The sequence below is a fragment of the Papio anubis genome, unplaced genomic scaffold (assembly GCF_008728515.1).
Source record: "Papio anubis isolate 15944 unplaced genomic scaffold, Panubis1.0 scaffold1405, whole genome shotgun sequence".
NCBI classification, from domain to species: domain Eukaryota; kingdom Metazoa; phylum Chordata; class Mammalia; order Primates; family Cercopithecidae; genus Papio; species Papio anubis.
In genome coordinates, this window is record NW_022161365.1 from 1 (window position 1) to 13,894 (window position 13,894).

Here is a 13,894-nt window from a genome sequence, read left to right on the forward strand (position 1 = left end):
TGCCCTGAGTTTCATCCTCCACAATCCTGAGACATCCAGACTACATCGGACACATCACACTTCCTGATTTCAAATTTCATGGAAAAGCTAGGGACCGGCTTCCACACAGAGCAGTGGAACACAAGGGAGGACCAAGAAGTAAAACCACACACTGAAAACTATCTGATCTAACACAGAATCCACTAAAGTAAGCAAAGGCAAAAGGACACCCTATTCAATCAACGGTGCTGAAGTAAGTGGCTAGCCATGTGCAGAAGAGTAACACTAGGCCCCTACCTCTCACCAGACACAAAGAGGAACTCAAGATGAATAAAACATATAAACATAAAAACTCAAACTATTAAAATCTTATGAGAAAACTTGTGAAATATCCTTCTCCACATAGGCTTTGGCAAAACATTTAGATGGCTAAGTCCTGAAGAGTAACGGCAACAAAAACAGAAATTGACAAGTCAGACCGAATACCTGAAAGAGCTGCTGCACAGCAAAAGAAACTACCAACAGAGTTAACAGTGCACACAAAGGGAGAACACGGTCCCAAACTGTGCATCTGCACAACATTTAATATGCAGAATCTACAAGGCCCATCAACAAGTCAACTAGGGAATATCCCATTAATAAATGGGCAAGAGACATGAACACACACTTCTTAAAAGTCAATGTACAAGCAACCAACAAATAGGAAAACATGCTCAAACTCACTATCAGAGAGCTGCCAATCAAAAACATGACGAGATGCCATCCCACGCAGGTCACAATGGTGAGGACCACACAGACAAGGAACACATGCTGGCGAGGCAGTTGAGGAAAGGAAACACTGGTATGCTTTCGAGGGGGATGAAAACTAGTACAGACACCGTTGAAAGCTGATCGGGGATTTCTCAAAGAGCTGCAAACAGAACTACCATCTCACCCAGTAAGCCCACTCCTGTGCATCTACCCAAAGGAATATCAATCCTTCAATCCAAAAGACACAGGCACTTGTATGTTCATGACAGTATTATTCACAATGTCAAAGACATGGAATCAACCTAGCCATCAACAGTGGATGAGAGACTGGCACAGTGGTTTACACTTGTAATTCTAGCACTTTGGGAAGCCGAGGCACATGGATCACTTCAGTTTAGTATTTGAGACCAGCCTGGGCAAAATGGTGAGATCCCATCTCTACAATAATAAAAAAATTAGCCGGATGTGGTGGTGGGCACCTGTAGACCTATCTAATCCAGAGGCTGAGGTGGGAGGATCACCTGACAACAGAAGGTGGAAACTGCAGGCCAATGTCATAAGTGAACTAAGGCCCAAGTAGTAAACCAAATGCCACATGTTCTCACTTATAAGTGGGAGCTAAACTTTGAATGGACTCAAACATAAAGAAGAGAACAACAGACACCAGGAATGACCACAGACCAATAAAAACACAGGGGAGAGGGAGCGTGTGCTGAAGACCCACCCTGTGGGCCCTCTGCTCACTGCCTGGGTTACGGGATTGTTGGGACCCCAAGTCTCAGGGTCATGCAATCAACAGATGTAACTAACTTACATATATACCTTTTAAACTGTAATAATAAGAGTAGAAAGCATTAAAAGAAAAATCCATGGTAAGAACCAAAGAAAATAATCAATCAAAAAACAATCTGTAGTTCTCCAAACAATCCACGACTGTCACAAACACAGAACGAGGACCTAAGTGGCACAATGAGGCAGCCAAATACTCTATCCAACATGATGTGTAGGGAACACATTTTTCAAAACCCCAAAAAGATACAATGGGAAAGGGAGAGTCTGGTTCAATTATCGATTTTGAAAAAACTGAATATCCACAGGAAAAACACTGAAATAGGACCCTTACAATGCACGATACACAAAATCAACACAAAATGAAGACCTAAACTCAATCTTGAAACTGTAAAGGTCCTATAAGAAAAGAGAGTGGGTGTATATTTTAGGAAACCCTTGATCTATGCAAACAGGCTGCAAAAGGTAAAAAAGCATTATAACACTAAAAAAAAGGTAGGGAAACTATACCCACAGACAGTGCAAGGCTTGGCTCCGTGCGTGTGTGCGCGCATGCATGTTTTTCTGTTATCATGGAAGCGCAGTGTTGAATACAAAAGTCACTGCTAACATATGCAACTATAACCATATGCAACTAGGGACACTTTACAAATTCTACAGGGAAAAGGAAACAATGAAACAAAAAAAAGGAATCCTAAAAACTGAGAGAAACAATAAAAAATCCTAACCCTGAAAGAGGTTGTTATCTAACACATACAATAAAGTGATATTACTAAGTGAAAAACAACAATAAAAACAACAAATATCCAAGTAAAAGGATCTAAATAGACCTGAGTGAAAAGATGGCAAGAAATGGACTCACAGTGACAGTTCCTCAATATCACTAATCCTCACAAAAACATGAATCAAAACCATACTCGGTTACCATCTAATTCTACCTAGAATGAGTATTACAAAAGACAAAAACCAAAATTGTTGAAGGCAATGGTCAGCGTAGACTTGCAGAAAAAAAAAAAATCTTCCACACACTTTGTGGAATGAAAATTATGTACACACTACAAAAACTTTTGGAAGTTCCTTAAAAAAGTAAAAGGTAGGCCGGGCACAGTGGCTCACACCTGTAATCTCAGCACTTTGGGAGGCAGAGACAGGTGGGATCACATGAGGGCAGGAGTTCAAGACCAGCCTCACCAACATGCTGAAATCCTGTCTCTACTACAAATACAAAAATTAGGCGTGGTGGCAGGTGCCTGGATTCCCAGCCACTCGGGAGGCTGAAGTGGCAGAATCGCTTTAACGCAGGAAGCGGAGCTTGCACTGAGCCGAAATCGCGCCACTACACTCCAGCCTGGGTGACAAGAGCAAGACTCCGTCTTTTTTTTTTAAAAAGAAAAAACAAGCAACAAAAGGTAAAAGTACAACTGCCACTCCAATAACAATCCCACCACTGGGTACATGTTTAGAGAAAATGAAATCCCTGTGTTATCTGCCTTTTCATGTGTCCTGAAGCCCTAGTCACAATAGCCAAGATGTGGAATCAACCTACCTGTCTATCCACAGAAGAAGGGATAAAAGAACCACAGTATATGTACACAAGGAAACACACTTCAGCTGTAACACTTCAGGAAATCATGTCGTCTGCAACCACTTGGAGAAACCCGGAAGACAATTAGGTGAAATGAGTCTGCTAGGGAGAGACCCACGCTGCATGACATCAGGTACATAGAATCCAGAAAACATTGTCTCTTAAAAGCAGAACTTCCAGTAGGGGTTACTAGAGGCTGGGGAGAGCAGGGAGGCGCGGCAGGGACTGGTAACGGGTACAGAGTGACGCTCAGATACAAGGAATCCATTCTGGTGTTCTATTGCACAGCAGCAGGCTGACTAGGTGACTAGGGTCAACAGAATCTAGAAAAATTTTTGAAAATCAGCTGGAAAATACGGTTCTGAATATTCTCTCCACAGTGAAATAATAATGATGGAAGGTCACAGAGATGCCAGATATGATGATTGATCATGATACTACATATACTTATCTCAGAATGTCCCTTGCACCCTTGGGTTGTGTGTGTGTGTACACACACACACACTCTATAGAGACAAAACTGCCATCAAATGTTGGTAGTACTCATTCTAACTGGAGTGAGACGAAATCTTGAGTGGGATTTTCACTTACGCTTTTGTGTGAATCAGCGATGGTGAGTATCTTCTCTTTGACCTGTGCATCAACCTCATGTCTTCAGGTCCTCTGCCCAGTACTACACAACGAATTAAAACAAATTCAGAATAACGTAGCAAGTACCACTTATCACACACACACACAAATCAAAAACACAATCGATTCCATCTCACTCTACATGCCACATGTATACATCCATGAAGCCACTATCACAATCAAGATAGTAAACGTACCTATCACCCCCAATGTTTCCTCATGCCTCTTGGTAATCCCTCCCTCCTGTCTCTCCCTGCCCGCCGCCATTCAAAAGCAACCATTGATGTACTTTGTTTCCATAGTTTGCATTTTATAGATTTTGGGATATGTAAAATATACTTTGTGTGTGTGTGTGTGTGTGTGTGTGCGTGTGTGTGTGTGGTGGAGTCTCACTCTGTCATCCACACTGGGGTAGAGTCTCAGCTCACTGCAACCTCCACCTCCCAGACTGTAGCTCTTCTCATGCTTCAGCCTCCTAGGTACCTGGGACTACAGGCCCATGCCAACCTACCCAGCTAATTTTTGTATCTTTAGTAGAGATGGGGTTTCACCGTGTTGGCCAGGTTAGTCTTAAACTCCTGACCTCAAGTTATCTGCCCACCTCAGCCTCCCAAAGTGTTGGGATTACTGCGAGGCACCATGCCCGGCCCAAGTACTCTTTTCTAAATGGCTTTTCACTTAGCATAATTATTTTGAGATTCACTCACGTGTATCAGTAGTTCCTTTTTATTGCGGAGTATTCTGCAGGACGGTGTGCCACAATTTATTCATTCATCTGCTGATGGACGTTTGAGTTGTTTCCAGTTTTGGGCTATTACAAATAAAGCTGCTATGAAAACTCATGTATAAGTTTTTGCATGCACATATATTTCCTTTTCTCTTGGGTAAATACCTAGGAGTGGAATGCGGGGATCATAAGGTAGATGCATTTGTTTGTTTGTTTTTCGTTTTTGAGATGAAGTCTCGCTCTGTCGCCCAGGCTGGAGTGCGGTGGCCGGATCTCAGCTCACTGCTAGCTCCGCCTCCCGGGTTTATGCCATTCTCCTGCCTCAGCCTCCAGAGTAGCTGGGACTATAGGCGCCCGCCACCTCGCCCGGCTAGTTTTTTGTATTTTTTAGTAGAGGCGGGGTTTCACCGTGTTAGCCGGGATGGTCTCAATCTCCTGACCTTGTGATCCGCCCGTGTCGGCCTCCCAAAGTGCTGGGATTACAGGCTTGAGCCACCGCGCCCGGCCGGCAGATGCATGTTTAATGTTTTAAGAAACTGTCAAACTGCTTTCCAAAGTGGTGGTGCAGTTTTACATCCCCATCAGCAGTGTTTGGGAGTTCCTGTTGCTTTACATGTTCAATAGCTCGTAGCATGGTCAGGTTTTTAAACATTAGCCATTCTTCTGTGTGTGTAGCAGTATCTCTGTGGCTTTAATTTTGGCATTTCCCTAATGACTAATGATGTTGAACATCTTTTCGTGTGTGTCTTTGCCATCTGTACCTTCAGTATGTTCAAGTTTTTTCCTCATGTTTTATTTTATTATTGAGTTTTGCAAATTCTTCTTTTCTTTTTTGAGATGGAGTTTCACTTTTGTTGCCCAGACTGCAGTGCAATGGGGCGCTCTTGGCTCTCTGCAACCTCCACCTCCCAGGTTCAACCAATTCTGCCTCAGCCTTCCAGAGTAGCTGCGACTACAGGCATACACCACCACTTATACACTGTTGGTGTGACTGTAAATTCCTTCAGCCATGGTGGGAAGCAGTCTGAAAATTTTTCAAAGAACTTACAGAAGAACTACCATTCAACCCAGCAATCCCATAACTGGGGATATCCGCAAAGGAAGATACATCATTCTAAAAAAATAAAAAATAAAAATAAAGTCACCTGCACCTGTATGTTCATCACAGCACTGTTCACAAGAGCACAGACATGGAATCAACCTAGATGCTCATTAGCGGTGGATGGATAAAGAAAATGTGGTACATACACACTATGGGATACTACTCAGCCATAAAAGCGAATGAAATTATGTCCATTGCAGTATCATGGATACAGCTGGAGGTCATATCTAAAGCACATTAAGCAGAAACAGAAAACCAAATATCACATGTTCTCACTTACAAGTGGGAGCTAAGCACTGGGTACACATGGACATCAAGATGGAACAACAGACACTGGGGACAACCACAGAGGGGAGAGAGGGGTGAGCGCTGAAAACCTACATATTGGGTCCTATCTGGGTGCTGGGGATCATTCACACTCCAAATCTTAGCATTGCACAATATACCCATGTAACAAACCTACACATGTACCCCTTGAATCTAAAGTGAATGTTTTTTTTTTAAAATCTCATGGGATTCATTAGAGGAATTAAAAGAGGCTGAGTCCATCCATGTCCCATTCAAAATCCAAGAGTGGCTCACAAATGCTCTGGTCTTAGGGCTTCATTATGGGTTTTGTGATACAACACAAACAGGCAGAAGGGAACTGCATTCAATGTACTTGAAACGAACAGTCACATATAAAACAATACCATCTGTAGCCAGGCATGGTGGCTCACGTCTGTAATCTCAGCAGCACTGTGGGAGGCTGAGGAGTCCGGCAGATCATCTGAGGTCAAGAGTTTACATTCCCACCAACAGTGTTTGAGGGTTCCCCTTTCTCCACATCCTCACCAGTATTCATTATTGCCTGCCTTTTTGACAAACAACTATTTTAACTGGGGTGAGATGATATCTCATTGTGGTTTTGATTTGTGTTTCTCTGATGATCAGTGACGTTGACATGCCACCGTGCCCTCGGCTGGCCATAGCTCAATTATGCATCTAACATTCACGTGGCTCAAAGAGTCCCTATGAAGCCAACAGGGCCACTGGTATCATGTAGAAGGATACAAGACACGAAACACCGTGTGCCAGCAGACTGGTATCATGCCTGTGTCTTTAGCAGGAGTCCTCATGGCTGTGCACACGTCAGTCCAGGGGCTATTCTCTGGATCCTGCTCCCCAAGCGACACCTCAGGTGCAAAGGAACAAGGTCACATGGGAGGGCACAGGGCTACCCGGCTTAGAAGCCTGTGTCTCAAAAAGGAACTGAGATTTCTTTTAACAGTCCCATCGTCAAAGTTTTCAAGGGTCCCAGCAAGGGACATGCCTAGTTACAAACACCACTGCACTCAGGGAAACCCAAAGTATGGTTTACCTCTTGATTTTTTCTCCAAAGTCAACCACCAAAAAGTTGACCATAGACTTCAAAACATGTATAACAGCAAAGTCCAACTGATGGCAGACTTCCACAATTGCAATTACTCTTCTCTAACTCTAGACGCCCCCATTGTTTACAATTCATTCATAGCTCTCCCAATTCAGATAATGATGACCAACTACGGGATGTTTTTATTTGTAGTCTGGTAACCCAACACAGATGACATTCCACCTTTTCCAGGTTTCCAAGGGAACCGGCTCAGAAAGTTAACCCAAGTTCACATTTATTTCTACAGAAAGATAAAAAAACTTTTGTTACTTTATTCATGCATATGCAATACAAGGGTCAGTGGACTTTCTGAGACACTTTCAACCTCACTGACAAAATTTCAAGAGCTGTGACAAACCTTAATGTCAAACAAAGACTGCTTTATAACAGCAGAACTGCTATCACATCTGTCAGCTGGATCTGCCACGGTCTTTTCTGTGTCGTATCAACTGCTTCCCCATGTCTCTGAGTTGTTGAAAGTATCCCAGCCCCAAACACATTTGTTTTTCTTTCTTTTTTCACTTTTTTGAGATGGAGTCTCACTCTGTCCCCCAGTCTGGAGAGCAGTGGCGCAATCTCAGCCCACTGCAGCCTCCATCTCTACCTCCCGAGTTCAAGCAATTCTGCATCAGCCTCCAGAGTAGCTGGGGCTACAGGCGTGTGCCACCACATCTGGTTAATTTTTGTATTTTCAGTAGAGATGGGGTTTCACCATGTTGGCCAGACTGGTCTCGAACTCCTGACCTCAGCTGATCCACCTGCCTTGGCCTCCCAAAGTGCTCGGATCACAGGTGTGAGCCACTGCGCCCGACAGGAAAACACATTTCCAGTTCATGCATACACATGCCAGGTGGGATGAACCGGCCCCGGGGCCCCCGACGGTGCTCATGCGTAGAGCAGGGTGATCCCCAGGCCCCAAGATGGCAGGCTTGGATGCTGGCAGCAGGTGATCTGGCCTGTTGTTAGGCCCCCTGCTGGTGCAAGCACAAACCAGAAGTGGCAGGCAGGGCAGGTCTATCCCCTGGTCCCTAGATGGAGTACTTGTGCATTTGCGAGGTGGAGGATCTCTGGGAGGGGTCAGCCTGTCCTTAGGCCCTGTGGGAGGCTGTATGGACACAGGTTGTGGTTCGTGGGTTGGGGTGATCCCCTGAATGTCATCCTTGGGCACCAGGGGCAGGTGGGCTGGGTCTCTTCTCGGTTCTCCCTATGATAGGTGTCTGTACCCATGGCAACAGGTGGGCAGAGCAATTTCCAGGCTCCCGGGTGGTTTGCTTGGGTGGCAGTGGTGGTGACTGGTTGTGAGTGGGGTGAGTCTGCATTCAATAGTCAACTCAGAAATCCCAGACACCGTTTTCCATGCCAACTGACCTGCCCACCACCCAGAAAGGCACTGGACACTGTGCCGTGTGGCTGGCCCAGCACTGGGCCAGGCCTCCATGAGGATAAGGAAATATGGGAGGCAGGAAGTCTGGGCCCTGCCCTGGGGAGGGAGAAGAATGAGACACAGGCAGTGGTCATTGACCAGAAGAGATGGAATGAGCAGAGGATGCTGCCAGGCGCTGAGTATAAGGAATCATGTAGCTGAAGGTGTTCATCTGACATATACCAGAAACTATACAGAGTGAGAAAATAAACAAAACCAAACAATCCAACAAAACTTGGGCAAAGAACCGAAAGACATTTCTGAAAAGACAGGAAATGAACAGGTAAAGGAAAAGCTTGTCCACATCACTAATCATCACAAAAATGTAAACCAAAGCCACACTAAGAGAGAGTCTCCATCCACATAAAATGAATGTTGCCAAAAGCAAAAACGTAATTTTTAACAGGCAATCACTAGTGTGGATCTGCAGACAGGGAACCTCTTAGATACTACAGGTGGCAATGGAAACTGGTGTACACACTATGAGCAATAGTCGGCAGTTCCTCCTCAAACGAAAAATACAACCACTACGTCATCTAGCAATCTCGCCACTGGGAAATACAAAGTACACGGATGTATTATGCTTCCTGATTACAAATGACATAGAAGAGCCATAGTGATCCAAACAACATTGTTTTGGCATTAACACAAAAATACGAACAACAGACACAATGAGGGAACCAAATACCAAACCCAAATTAATACATGACGGACAGATTTTAAAAAAATACACCCAGGGGATGGGAGACTCTGGGCTGCCTTCAGTCGGGCTGCAGAAGTGTCCTGGGGGGACCTGCAGCCGCCTCTCATCACAGCTCTGGATGGTTTCTACTCCATGAGGATTTCCAGAGTTTCCCCTCAGCTACCTTCAGAGTCAGGAGGGCTTCAATGGGGCTGCGACCATCTGTCCCAGCCTTTCCTGTCTGAATGACACACCACGTGATCTACGTATACTGCAATATGTAGCTGTGTGTACTGAAAGCGTACAGTTAAGATGACTTGCAACCGATGCTACTCTAAGTCTTAAAACATTTTTCAGATATCCCCAGACCAAAACAAACTAGTGACATTCCATGGTTTTGCCAACTGGCACCAGCAGCTGCACAGAAACAGCTCCCTATGCACCATCGGACACTCTCCAGACCCGCCCCTCGCTCACAAATGTAACAAACGAGCATGAACCCAGGCAGTCTTCCCTCCTAAGGGCCACATAACAACCTCTTATCGGTCAGGAAGCCTTTGATTTGGGCCAGGATGCTGACACACAGGGGTTAATTGTGCCTCTAATGCTGAGTGTTGCTTTCCCTCATTGGGCTAAGCCTCACCCTTGCATCAAGAAGGGCCCCCAGGGAAACTGCTGTCTGACATCCAGGAGCCCACGTGGAATGTTCCAGCAACCTGAATGGCCTCGGCCACCTCTACTACCAGGCTTTCCCACTGTGGGGCTCCCTTTCTGGCTCTTGCTCGTGCAGGCCAATCTAAAGTGGCTGACATGTCCTGCTCCCTCAGCTTCCCGGGTCACCCTGACGGCACAGGCAGGTGTCTGCATTCAAGAATAAGGTAGCCACAGGCCGAATTCCCTGGTGCGGGGGACAATGCCTGGGGCCTCCAAACAGCCAGCCCCAGATAAAGAATCCAGCTCTGACACAGCTCAAAGACTGTGCGGTGGACCTGGAGAGATGCTCTGGGCCTGTGTCCTCTTCTGGCTCACTGGATTCTTTGGAGGATGACTGAGACACTGGGCTTAAAGCTCTCAGCCTAGGGCCCAGAATGCCACACGGAATCAAATCAGCGTGACCCAGGACTGAAGACCTCTCCTTGGCTGGGAATGGGGGATCAGGGTTGCAGAGACAAGGGGCACAGAGCGATGCCTGTGCAATCAGAGAAGAGACTGGGGATCTGGTCCACCCTGGGCTCCTCAACCTGTTGAGGCCTTGCTGGGCCCTGAGCTCACCTCCCCATTGGGAGTCCATTGTGACTGCAGTCCAGCGGGGTCAATGTCCGCACTGATGCCGGAAAGAAGTCCTGGGAGATGCGGAGGGCATCCTGTAGTGGCAGGCAGTCTGGGTGGTCCACAGGTGTGTGCTTCAGCAGGTCCTGGTAAGGGATGAGGTGGTGAATTGGGGGCTGTGTGTTTGGGGCTCAGTGAGAAGCTCCTGGGGAATGCTAAGTCCTCGCCAAAAGAATTCAAAGGGCAGGTACTCAGGGACCCACACTCAGGCCTGCAAAATCTGAACTGAAAATTAGAATCGGAGCAGTAGGGTTGACTCTAAAAGGGCCCCGCCTCGGTTGTCTCCCTGCTGCAGTCATTACTCTTTTTCCCCAGCAGAGGCAGCTGGGTGGACGCTCATCTCACCAAGCAGCTAGCAGACACACACCTCTACCTACCCTGCAGCTGCTCCAAGGAAAATGGAGACCAAAACACAGGGTTTGGGGAAGCAGAACGTTCCTGCTTGCACCAAGAGACCAACTGGCCAAATGTCGAGCTCAGTAGCTAAGCTCTATTGAGGCCCTGGCCCTGTTGGCATGGTCACCACCGGTCAGGCAGGCATGCTCAGGGCCCACAATCCCTCTGCCCAACTTATCAAATGGGCTGTTCTCAGTGACTCTCGCACCCTCCAACCCTGGGCTCAGTCTTCTGAGAAACTCCTAAGCCCTCTCTGGCTCTTTAAGGGGCCGTAACACCCATGTGTAGGACCACGATGCTCTGAGTGACTTACTAGGTCAATGGGCTGCTACAGTAGAGCTGTTGGGGACGGCAGAGAGGAAAAGCACAATGACATACAAAGAACCACTCAACACCTCAGAGACCAGCTTTGTCCCCCATCTGCCTTGCTCCCCAAAAGAACACCTGCTTGCAGGAAGCCAAAGAGGGTCCACAGCAGCCTCCACCTCTGTTCTCACTTGCCGGGCAGACCAAGGAGCGAGAACAGGTGACACACAACCCTGGTGACCCTGTTCCCTCCCTATCCATGCCTACTCTCCCACCAGATCTGGCTTCTTCGAGGGCCGCCCCCCAATCCTCGCCAGGCTTATCTGGCTCAGAGCAGATGATCCCCTGCACATCCCACCCTGAAACACACAGCTAAACCCAGCACAAGTGAAAGAGGCCCAGCACACTCTGGGTCACATCCAGAGACTCCACAAAAGGGGAGGAAACATGCTGTTTCTGAGGAATGACAGCTCCCCAGGCCTGGTCATTCTCAGACTCCTCCAGTCAAAGGCCGGGCACAGCCAGCAGGGATCGCCATTCTTCACTCTGATCCACACGACTGCTACTGCCTCCTCTATGGCAAGAGACCCCTCCACAAAACCTCAAACCCAGACATAACAGGACAGGACAGGCTGGGAGCTAGGGAGGCCAGCCAGATCTCCACACAAAGGCTCTGCTCTTAAGTAGGAGGCAGCCTGAGGGACAAAGGTTTCCTGAAGTAACTCAGGTCAGGCTTCACAAACCAAAGCTCCAAAGTGGACTGCAAAAGCACCAGCTCAGCCAGCCAAGAACCCAGGTGCCACACCCTTCTGAGACCCAGACTCCAAGTGAGGATCACTGGGATTCAACAGCAACAGGAGGATGTGACAGCTGATGGACCAATACTTTCCAACACTCTTCCAACAAGCAGCTGTGCCCCACCCCTCCTCACATGACTCACTCAACTTCATTGCTGTTGTGGATGTCTCTGACCATGGGGTCATGACCTTTGTTCTCTTGCCATAGGAGTAGTGAGAGGCAGGATGGTGGTCTGGAAAGGAGGATGCTTGACTGGGTATCCCATAGGACCAGGCTGTGACAGATCCCAGAGACAACACTCATGCCCCAGTCAGCCCCCAAACCCAACAGCTCCATAAAGTCCAGGATATAAATACCCTGTGCACTGCTAAGCAGACACTTCAGGGAACAATCTGTTGGCTGTGAAGATGATGCAGCCTCAGTAGTGTTCCGCGAGCCTTCTGCAAGCAAAATCTTCTTTGCTAGAATGCCCATTAGAAACACTAAGGGAACTCAAAAGAAACAGGGCCAGACACGGTGGCTCACAATTGTAAATTCAGCATTGTGGGAGGCTGAGGCAGGACGACAGCTTGAGGGTAGGACTTTCAAGACCAGCCTGGGTGGAACAGTGAGATCCCACCTCTACAAAATACACAAAAAGTAGTATGGCATGGTGGTGCATGCCCATAGTCCCAGCTACGCGAGAGGCTGAGAAGGGAGGATTCCTTCAGCCTGGCAGATCAAGGCTGCAGTGCTCAACATGGTGCCACTGCACTACAACCTGAGAAACACTGCATGGTTCCATTTCAAAAAAGAAAAAACAAAACCAAACCAAAGATACCTGTGTCTCCTGCCCCATCAAATAAATCCAAATCTCTGCGGGTGACTCAGAGTATTAACATTTTTAAATTTCGCCTTTGCTGAAGTAAACGTATAGTAATGGTTGAAAGCCACCGCCTTATATAAATACACTTCCTATGACTTATTTGTAGCCCTTTTGTATTTAGCAATTTCTACAGAGCCTCTATGTGGGCCTTGGAAGCCGGAATGGGCAGGGCGAGGTGTGAGGTGTTCTAGGAAAGTGAGGGTAGAGCACAGTTCCCAGCTCAGGGGGACCCATTTCTGAGGCTAAGGCACCCACCAGGGGCTCAGCCTATCTTCAGAGGGAAAATCACACCTCAGAACCCCAGAGACCCAAAACAAAGCTCGAGTTCAGCAGATACCTGCCAGTGGGCCCTGTAGTGGCAACCGCAGGGAAATCTGCCACTGCACTCTCAGCTCCCTCCAGCCCCCTCTCAGGTCCCAGCAGGAGGTGGTTTATGACTAAGCTCAGAGGTCTCAATAAATGACGGGTTGAACTTCAGAGGAGTTATTAACAGGCTTATAGTTACCTCAAGATTCCACCTGACCAGGGGCAAAAATGAGTCCAAGGAGGGCAGCCAGGAAGAAAGCAGGGTAGAGAGGAAACACAGGGAGAAGGGGCCCTGGGACCACGTCGGATATGGAGGGAACCAGGGGAATGAGAGCAGCCCTGATGATTGTGCTCCCCACAGCTCCTGCATGCCTGTGTCTCCTGAGAATTCAAGGTGAGGAGCTCACTCTTGCCCTTCACCTGTTCCTGGGCTCTGGAAGGCTGGCCTGCTTCCTGCCCCAGCCTCACCCACTCTCCGCACTCCTCACCACTGATGTGGGCAAGCTGATCTCTCTGGTTTGCTGGGCTCTCACTCTCTGCCCAATGGCACCGAGTTAACTTCTTCTCATGCTTTATTCTGTGTGATTAGAAAGGGAAGCAATTCTCACTAATGCCATTTCTCAGAGGAGAAAACAGGCACAGGGATGCTCTATGACTTCCTCATGATCACCAACCTATAAGTGGGAGCAGGGCTTTGAACGGAAGTCCACCCATGCTCCTGAAGTTGAGCCGTCCTCCAAGGAAAGGACAGCACCTGTAGCAGCTCAGTGAATGGGGAAGAAGTGTCCACACTAAGACCTGACCAGGCTGGTACCC

At 47.5% G+C, this 13,894-nt stretch overlaps 1 long non-coding RNA gene across 1 annotated transcript; it reads right to left on the reverse strand.

Annotated features, from left to right (window-relative positions):
- Window positions 1-3,310: 3,310 nt before the first annotated feature.
- LOC116272623 lies at window positions 3,311-12,506 on the reverse strand. The gene is made up of 3 exons (XR_004181259.1): window positions 10,351-12,506; window positions 4,441-4,544; window positions 3,311-3,776 (listed from the first exon to the last, which is right to left on the reverse strand). It is a non-coding gene; the product is annotated as an uncharacterized LOC116272623 (long non-coding RNA).
- Between the last annotated feature and the right edge of the window lie 1,388 nt (window positions 12,507-13,894).